This window comes from Myotis yumanensis, unplaced genomic scaffold (assembly GCF_028538775.1).
Source record: "Myotis yumanensis isolate MYYU_CA2020_CCGP unplaced genomic scaffold, mMyoYum1.0.hap1 SCAF_15, whole genome shotgun sequence".
Taxonomy (NCBI): domain Eukaryota; kingdom Metazoa; phylum Chordata; class Mammalia; order Chiroptera; family Vespertilionidae; genus Myotis; species Myotis yumanensis.
The window spans coordinates 38040240-38049509 of NW_027223766.1; positions in this window are offsets into that span (position 1 = coordinate 38040240).

Here is a 9270-nt window from a genome sequence, read left to right on the forward strand (position 1 = left end):
ACATATACAGCTCCGGTCTCCATTACAGCCTCGTTCTACAGCACAACCTGATGCTACAGCATAACTTCAACCTCTATACCATCTCGACTGCCAGCACAACCTCGACCTCCAGCAAAACCTCAACCTCCGATACAAGCCAGACCTCGGATACAACCCTGATGTCTGGTACAACCTCGACCTCTACTACAACCCCGACGTCCCGCACAACGTCAGCCTCTGATACCACCTTGACCTCCAGCACAACCTCAAACTCCAGTACAACCCAGGCTTCTGATACAACCGTGACGTCTGGTACAACCTCAACCTCTGATACAACCCGACCTCCAGGACAACCCAGTCCTCCAAAGATCCCAAGAACTTCTTCTCCCAACCCCAACCTCAAGACTGATGCACAGTAATTCCAGGACTAGTGCAACCGTTTTTAGGTGTTGCATAAACTTGGTTAGGACAACTTTTGCTACTATCAAATATCCACAATGTTTCACTGGAGGTTAGGTATTGTCTTTTACTTGTGTTTTTTTTTAGCTTGTTCTAGTTGTTTTTAAATATATGCACTTCCAAATAGAATTTTAAATTAGTACATACATTTCCATAGAATTACAATGCACTTTATTTTATCTCATTTTACCCAATTCTATTTCATTCTATTTTATTTTGCATATATGCCATTGTTTGACTGATTTATTTGAAATTGTTATTAATAAAAAATCATTAAGGAAATAATTTTCTTGAATTGTTTTATTGGTATATGAAATTAACTTATTTAGAGTGCATTATAAAAGGACTCTCCTTCAATGTTCTTTTAACTTCTAGTTTTAATTATTTTTTATTATGTATGGAGTTTATCAAACAAGCTTTTTATTATTAAAAGAAAAAACAAAACCTTCTTGGATTAATAAAATATTACCCAATCTATTATTATTGTCACAAACTAACATCTCAAATGAAGAGGTTTCCTTGAGATCAGGTAGGCTAAATTCTCAATAAAGTGCTTTAATGATAGCCCAATTGGTATAGCACAAGAGAACATTGGCAATGTGTGATATTCAAGAACAGAGGATATTTTTAAAAATTGTTCTTCAATGTTCATTATAGCAACAAATAGAAAATAAAATAAAATCAGCATTTCAAAGAGTCATAAAGAAAACAACAGACAGAGATAAATTTTAAAAAAGAGCTTCATGGAGAGCAGGACTTATTTGGTCTGGCACACAGGGCTCTGGGAAGTTGCTACTCTCTCAGGTGATTCTAAGGTGCACGCAAGGAATTTTTTGGTTCTGTGTTGCCCCTTCGCATCCTCCTGGGGATAGGAACACCCATTCCCGCCGATGCTGGAAGTACTGGCAGCTGAGAGCTCTCAGATGATTACTTCTCTGGGCATTTCCCTAGTCCTTTAACAGACCCTATAACTGAATTCCCTTGAAACTGCCTGTTAGTCACATCTCTCAGTTTCTTGCTCCAAAAATAAGCACTAACTTGAATTAAGTGTTTTATATTCCCATGTATTTCTTTACCCTTTGACTACACGTGTATAGGTGCTCCTAATGACCATGTTGAATTATATCACACCATGTATTCTATTTGCTTTCTTTGTTCATGTTTATGAGTGTTATTCAAATTAGTAATATTCTAATTCATTTAGATTTCAATTTTATGCATATGCTATAGTGTATCCATTTTTCTGTTGAGTCCTTGCTTTATTAGAGGATTCCACTTTTCTAAGGAGGTGGTTAGAACATTTAGGGATGCCCCAAACAATGTATAAATAAACAAGAAAGAGAAAGTCTGCATGGTGTGGAAAGTCACTGAATTTGGCACTATAGGAGGGGAGAAGAAAGAATGAGAAAGCTAAGATCCAGCACCAAGACCATGAGGCCCAATGTCCAGTAGGAATCCAAGTCCGGCATCACCTAGGCACTCCTTGATGTGTACCGAAACATGGACTTCAAGGCCCATCTAAAGGGCTAAATTTAAGAGCAGCCATGCCCGCCATAGGAACAAAAGAACTTTTTGATTCAAGAAAAATATTCCTACACATTCCAAGAGACACACTGGGGCCAATGCCCACACATGAGGTCTTTTTGCTCCGCCCCTCCTTCTGGTCACAAACGGGGGTGCACCTATAAAGGTATTTGCAGTGGTACTCCACATGCATTCACTATGGTGAAAGTAACTAGAGAACATTGGGGGGAGACGGGGGAGCTTTTGTTTGAGTAAGGAGCAAGTGTTGTGTGTGAAAGGGAAGCGAACTTTGCGAGAGTTAAGGGTGAGTGTTGGTGGTAAAGTGGGGAGCGAGCATTAGTATGAGTGGACAGTGTTCACTAGTGTATGTGGGGAGCGTGCTTTGGTGTGAATGGAGAGAGGTTTGTATGAGAGTGAAGAGTGAGTGTTGGTTTCAGAGTGGGGAGCAAGCCTTGATGTGAGTGAGGAGCAATTTGTATGAGAGTAAAGAGTGATCGTTGGTGGCAGTTTGGGGAGAGAGCGTTGGTGTGAGTGAGGAGCGAGCACTGGTAGAGTGGGAAACGAGTGCTGGTGTGAGAGGCGAGAGAGTGTTTGTGTGAGTGTAGAGCGAGCATTGGTGTGAGTGTAGAGCAAGCGTTGGTGTGAAGGGGAGCGAGCACTGGTGTGAGTGGAGAGTGAGCTGGTGTGAGGTGAGTGTGATCTGTTGTTGTGTAGATTGTTCTGTGGAGAGTAACTGTGTGAGTGATTGTGAAAAACTAAAAGATGTGGAGGCAACTTTCCATGCCAGCCTGTCCTGAGATCCAACCCAGATAGGTAGCAAGTCCCTTGTACTGAGGGAGACAGCCAAGTCAGACAGCTGGCATCTGGCACTGAGGGAACCAACCCAGACCTCTGATGGGAATCTGGCTGAGGGGGAGGTAGCATGGACAGACTGCAGGGAACTGGCAGGGAAGACACCAAGTCGTCCTTGCTGCAGTAGGGAGCTAGCAACCCGGGAGTCAAACAGGATTAGCAGTGGGGACCTGGCAACCTGGGAGCAAACCAGGACCAGCAGTGGGGAGCTGGCAACACAGGAGCCAATCCAGGCCAGCAGTGGGGAGATGGAAACTTAGGAGCCAATGAGGGCCCGCAGTGGAGAGCTGGCAACACGGGAGCCAACCAGGACTAGCAGTGAGGAGTTGGCAACACGGGAGCCAACAAGGACCAGCCGTGGGGAGCTGGCAACCCAGGAGCCAACCAGGACCAGCAGTGGGGACCTGGCAACTCGGGAGCCAAAGAGGACCAGCAGTGGGGACCTGGCAACTCGGGAGCCAACCAGGACCAGCAGTGCAGAGCTGGCAACACGGGAGCCAAAGAGGGCCAAAAGTGGGGAGCTGGCAAAACAGGAGCCAACGAGGGCCAACAGTTAGAAACAGGCCTGTGCCTTGGCAGATGCCCGTGAGCTCAGCGTGTTGGGCAAGAGCCTGCCAATACTGGCCAGGGAAGCCCATGTGCTTCACTGCCAGTTCCCAGGGAGATGTGTCCAGCGCCACTGGGGATTGGCCCTGTGTGTTCAAATCACCAGCAAGGACCACAGGGCCACTTCCCGCCAGGGTACCACCCATAATGGTAGTGCCCATCAAGGGCCTGGCCAGGAGCGCAGTGCCACTGAAGGTTCCCCAGGCAGGACCTGGCTCTTAAAGACCACCAGATGGGTGCAGCTGAGCTTAAACCTCAGCCAGTGTCATCAGGGACGCTGTCCATTAAGAGCTGTCAACTGCACCAATGCCAGCTCCCTGACAATAGTTCCTCTTTGCATGTGGTGCCCAGGTACCTGGGAAAGGAAAGCATGGACTCTGTCATTCCGCCCCACCCCCAAATCACATCTGCCTTCCATAGCCTTCCTGAAGTCAGAGCAGCCACCAAAGGACGCCATGGAGACTGTCATCACAGCGGTAGCTGACCTCCAAGCCAATCAGGACCAGGCAAGAGTGTCACTAAAGGATGCCTCCCATCAGCTGCTCAGGTCAGAGTTTCACATCCACACTGACCCCAACATCAAGGTGGCAAACCAGACCTGCCGCACTATGGACCACAGGAGGGAACCTGGAAACTCGGGAGTCCCTGGGGAACACGATGTGGTGAGAAGCTACAATTATGACAGAGGTGAGCGTCTTGCGCTGCATCAGCTTCATTACTGAAAACGCAGCTCCTCGACAGGGAACAGTTGTAGCCACAGTTGGAGAAGGTGAGGTGAGAGTCCATTGAAAAGAAGAACTGGTCCAAGGAGACCCAGATGATCCAGGATGCGCTCAGGAAAGCTTACAAGGAGACAGGCTCATGAGCCCCGGGCGCCACTGTATTTTCAAAGCGAAAGAGGCAGGAGGAGAAGAGCAGGGCCCAGGACCCAAGGTGGTGGTGGGGCTGCTTGATGCTGAGCTGCCAGCGTTCTACCCACAGCGCGAGGCTCCACCAGGACCTGGCAGCACCGTCCCAGCAGAAGAGGGAGCTTCAAGCCAACATAATGCACTTTCAACACCAGAGACTACCAAGCAGCAGCAACAGTGGAGTCAGCAATGAAGGGAAACAATTGATACAGCCCCAGCCTCCATTACAGCCTCGTCCTACAGCACAACCTCGTGCTAAGGCACAACTTCAACCTCTCATACCAACTCGACCTCCAGCATAACCTCGATCTCCATCACAACCTCAACCTCCCATACTACCCAGACCTCCAATACAACCCCGACATCTGATACAACCTCGACCTCTGATACAACCTCGATTTCTGGCACAAGGTCAGCCTCTGATACCACCTCGACCTCCTGCACAACCTCAACATCTGATACAACCCACACCTTCGCTACAACCCCGATGTCTGGTTCAACCTCAACCTCTGATAAACCCCTTACCTCAAGGACAACCCAGTCCCCCAAAGTCCCCAAAAACCTCTTCTCCCAACCCCAACCTCAAGACTGATGCACAGTAATTCCAGGACTAGTGCAACCATTGTAGGTGTTGCATAAACTTGATTAGGAAAACTCTTGCTACAGTCAAATATCCACAACGTTTCACTGGAGGTTAGGTATTTTCTTTTACTTGTGATTTTTTTTTAGCTTGTTCTAGTTGTTTTTAAATATATGGACTTCCAAATAGAATTTTAAATTAGTACAGACGTTTCCATAGAATTACAATACACTTTTATTTTACCTCATTTTATCCGAGTCTATTTCATTCTATTTTATTTTGCATGTATGCCATTGTTTGACTGATTTATTTGAAATTGTTATTAATAAAAAATCATTGAGGAAGTAATTTTCTTGAATTGTTTTATTGGTATATGAAATTAACTTATTTAGAGTGCATTATAAAAGGACTCTCCTTCAATGTTCTTTTAACTTCTGGTTTTAATTATTTTTTGTTAAGTGTGGAGTATATCAAACAAGCTTTTTATTATTACAAGAAAAAACAAAACCTACTTGGATTAATAAAATATTACCCAAGCTATAATTATTGTCACAAATTATCATCTCAAATGAAGTGGTCTTCTCGATATCAGGCATGCTAAATTCTCAATAAATTGCTTTAATGGTCCCCCAATTGGTATAGCACAAGAGAACATAGGCAATGTGTGATAATCAAGAAAATGAGGATATAAGGTGGATATTTTTTAAAATTGTTCTTCAATGTTTATTCTAGTAACAAATAGAAAATAAAATAAAATCAGCATTTCAAAGAGTCAAAAGGGAAACAACAGAAAGAGATAAATTTAAGAAAAGAGTGTCATGGAGAGTATGCCTTATTTGGTCTGGCACACAGACTGGCCTCTGGGAGTTAGCTACTCTCTCAGGTGATTCTAAGGTGCAGGCAAGTTTGAGAACCAAGGATTTATTGGGTTCTGTTGGGCCCCTCCCTATCCTCACTGGGGATAGGAACACTCCTTCCCCCAGATTCTGGAAGTATTGGCAGCTGAGAGCTCTCAGATGATTACTTCTCTGGGCATTTCCCTAGTCCTTTTAAAAGACTCCAGAATTGAATTCTCCTCTAACTGCCTGGTTGTCACATCTCTCAATTCCTTGCTCCAAAGATAAGCACTAACTTGGATTAGGTGTTTTGCATTCCCTTGTATTTCTTTAAACTTTGACTACATGTGTATATGTGTTCCTAATGACCATGTTGAAATATATCACACCATATATTCTTCTTACTTTATTTGTTCATGTTTATAAGTGTTATTCTCACTAATAACTTTCTAATTCTTTAGATTTCAATTTTATGCATATGCTGTAGTTTACCCATTTTTCTGTTGATTCCTTTCCTTTGAGGAGATTCCACTTTTCTAAGGAGGTGGTTAGAACATTTAGGGATGCCCCAAACAATGTATAAATAAACAAGAAAGAGAAAGTCTGCGTGGTGTGGAAAGTCACGGAATCTGGCACTATAGGAGGGGAGAAGAAAGAATGAGAAAGCTAAGATCCAGCCCCAAGACCGTGAGGCCCAATGGCCAGTTGGAGTCCGAGACCGGCATCACTTGGGCGCTCCTTGAGCTGCACAGGCACTCGGATCTCAAGGCCCATTGACGGGGCTAAATCTAAGAGCAGCTAAGCTGCCGTAGGAAGTAAAGAAACTTTTTGTTTCATGAAAAATGTTCCTACAGCAATCGTCACACAACAGGTGACACTTGGGGCCAAAGCCCATTTAAGGTATCAGTTGGCTCTGCCCCAAAGCCCACTATGAATCCAGTTGGCTCCGCCCCAAAGCCCACTGTGATGCTAGTTGGCTCCGCCCTCCGCTGGGTCACAATGGGGTGCACCTATAAAATGAGGCCCGCTGGCCCTGCTCTTGCATTCACTGCGGTGAAAACTATTGGAATTCTTTGGGGAAAGATTGGAGAACCTTTTTGACTGAGGAGTGTGTGTGTGTGTGTGTGTGTGTGTGTGTGTGTGTGTGTGTGGAGTGTTTTGTAGTGGAGAGAGATTGTTGTTGTGTGGAGTGTGCTTGTGTGTTTGAAAAAGATGCGGAGACAACTGTCGGTGCCAGCCTGTCCTGAAATCCATCTCGGACAGGCGGCAGGTCCCTCGCACCGAGGGCGACAGCCAGCTGGCACCTGGCACCGAGGGAGCCCACCCGCACATCTGGTGGGGACCGGGCTGACAGGGAGTCAGCATGGTCAGCCCGCAGGGACCTGGCAGGGCGAACACCAACCTGCCCCGCCTGCGGTAAGGAGCTGGCAACCTGGGCTAGCAGTGCGGAGCTGGCAACGGGGGAGGCAGGGCTGCCCCTGGGCAGAGGACAGTGATGACATCCTAATGACACCCGGCCCACAGATGCCCACCCACTGCCCTGCCAGAGGCCAGGAAGCCGGGTTCAGGGCCACCGGGGATAGGCCCTGTGTGTCCCAATCAACATCAAGGACCACAGGGCCACGTCCCCCCAGAGTACCACCTATGACGCCGGTGCCCATCAAGGGCCTGGCCTGCAGTGCGGTGCCGCTGAGGGCTTCCTCGGCCAGGAGTTGGCTCTACAAGGAGCACCAGAGGGGCACAGGTAAGCTCAAACCCAAGCTAGTGACATCAGGGACGCTGCATATAAAGAGCTGCCAGCTGCACCCATGTTGGGTCCCTGAGGCCAGCTCCTCTTTGCCTGTGGCGCCCAGCGACCTGGGCAAGGAGAGCATGGACTCTGGCATTTCCCCCCCATCACATCTGCCTTCCATAGCGGTCCTGAAGCCGGAGCAACCAGCGAAGAACACTATGGAGGCGGAGATGACAACAGTAGCTGACCTCCATGCCAAGCAAGACCAGGCAAGAGCGGCTCCACAGGACGCCTCCCGGCAGCTGCTCAGGTCAGAGGTTCCCACCCACACTGACCAGACCGGTCCCAGTAGGGACCACAGATGGGAACCAGGAAACCCGGGGGCCCACTCTGGACCATGATGTGGTGAGATGCTACGACTGAGACAGAGGTTAGCGTCTCGCTAAACAGCTTCATTCCTCGACAGGGACAAGACGGAGCCGCAGTTGGAGGCAGTGAGGGGAGAGTCCCTCCAAAAGAACCATCAGAACAACACCCCAATGATGGAGGAGGCGCTCAGGAGTGCTCATGAGGGGGCAGCCTCAAGAGCCCTGGGCGCCTCTGTCTTGGCAAAACGACAGAAGCGGGAGAAGAGCAGGGCCCAGGCCCCGGAGGTGGCGGAGGGGGCCCCCGACGCTGAGCTGCAGGCGGACCGGCCCACCCACGGCCCGAGGCTCCGCCAGAACATCAGGGAGCTTCGGGCGAACAGGCTCCGGTTCCGCCACCAGAGAGCACCAGAACAGCAGCAGCAGTGGCAACAGCACCTAATGGTTGAAGGGAAACAACACCTACAGCCCTGGCCTCCTTCACAGCCTCATCCAACACTACCTCAACCTCCCGCCCAACCTCGACCTCCCGCCCAACCTCGACCTTCCGCCCAACCTCGACCTTCCGCCCAACCTCGACCTCCTGTCCAACCTCGACCTTCCGCCCAACCTCGACCTTCCGCCCAACCTCGACCTCCCGCCCAACCTCGACCACCCACAGAACCTCGACCTCCCGCCCAACCTCGACCTCCTCTTCAACCTAGACCTCCATTCCAACGTCGACCTCCCGTCCGTCAACCTCCTGCAGAACCTCAAGCTCCCATCCAACCTCAACCTCCATCAAAACCCCAGTCCCCTGCACTACTTCAACCTCTACCACCACCCCAACCTCCATCACAACCCCAGCCCCCTTCACAATCCCGACCTCCATCAAAACCCCGACCTCCATCAAAACCCCAGCCCCCTTCACTACTTCAACCTCTCTTACCACCCCGACCTCCTGCACAACCCCGACCTTTGTCACAACCCCAGCCCCCTTCACAACCCCAACCTCCATCACAACCCCAGCCCCCTTCACAACCCCAACCTCCATCACAACCCCAGCCCCCTTCTCTACTTCGACCTCTACTACCACCCCGACCCACGGCACAACTCCGACCTCCATCTCAACCACAATCTCCCCCACAGCCTCAACCTCCATCACCTCTCCGATCTCTGCTACAACCCCGACCACCTGCACAACCCAGACCTGCAACCCAAACCCGACGACATCGACAATTCCGAACTCCAGGACAACCCAGTCATCCAAAGACCCCAAGAACCTCTTCTCCCAACCCCAACCCCAAGCAGTAATTCCAGGACTAGTGATTTACTACTATCAAATAGCCACAATGTTTTACTATAGACTAGGTTTTTTTCTTTTCCTTTGTTTAATTAGCTTGTTCCAGTTGTTTTAAATGTATGGACTTTTAAATAGAATTTTGCCTTA